Source organism: Schistocerca americana, chromosome 1, assembly GCF_021461395.2.
Source record: "Schistocerca americana isolate TAMUIC-IGC-003095 chromosome 1, iqSchAmer2.1, whole genome shotgun sequence".
Classification (NCBI taxonomy): domain Eukaryota; kingdom Metazoa; phylum Arthropoda; class Insecta; order Orthoptera; family Acrididae; genus Schistocerca; species Schistocerca americana.
This window is the reverse complement of record NC_060119.1, coordinates 1,178,105,326-1,178,106,163: the sequence shown is the minus strand read 5'-3', so window position 1 is coordinate 1,178,106,163 and position 838 is coordinate 1,178,105,326. Positions and strand designations below refer to the sequence as shown.

General features: G+C 43.7%; 1 non-coding gene across 1 annotated transcript; it reads right to left on the bottom strand.

The window, feature by feature from the left end:
• Positions 1 to 498: 498 nt before the first annotated feature.
• On the bottom strand, positions 499 to 572 carry Trnat-ugu. The gene has a single exon. It is a non-coding gene; the product is annotated as a tRNA-Thr (tRNA).
• Positions 573 to 838: the final 266 nt, after the last annotated feature.

Sequence of the window (838 nt, the reverse complement as noted above, 5' to 3'; positions counted from 1 at the left end):
TATTTTAACTATTTTTTGTTGTTTATCTTCTTCAAAGTAATCCTTTTGTAGATGATAGCGCCAGTGTAACGTATTCTTAACTCAAATGTGGATACTGTTGTCCACAAAATGTAGTATATTTATCTAGATCTTACAAAACCATTTCACAATGAGTTGATATAAGCTGCGATTCCTGGAGCTGGTTTAGAAAACAAAGTAACGTTGACATGGGAGTTTCAGACTAGGAGTTTCGCTGTTTGTTGATCCTTTAAGGTGGTGTGTTAGCGTGGAATGCTTACATGGCAGCAGCTAATTCTTGCAGGCGCGCTAAGGATCAGCAGCCCAGTCTACGAAGGCCAAGAAAGGTCTATTATATATGAAGACAGTAACTGTTCTCGAAAGAACAGAATATTGTTGATGACCTTGCAGCTTTCCCCTGGAATAAATGATGACTAACTGAAACCCTCAGCTGCCGACAGGTGTTGTTGATATACCTCGATGTGGACAGCTGAAAATGTGTGCCCCGACCGGGACTCGAACCCGGGATCTCCTGCTTACATGGCAGACGCTCTATCCATCTGAGCCACCGAGGACACAGCTGAATACCGCGACTGCAGGGACTTATCCCTTGCACGCTTCCCGTGAGACTCACATTCCCAACTGTCCACAATTCTACATATGTAATGTACCTTATAGACATTTGCCCATTCACTCATTACTCGCGCACGCTTTGGCGATTCCCGTGAGAGTTTGGGCAACCTGTGCGCATTCGCACAGAGGAAGGTCAATGGCTGGGTAGCCTTTAACTATATATATGAAGACAGTAACTGTTCTCGAAAGAACAGAATATTGTTGATGA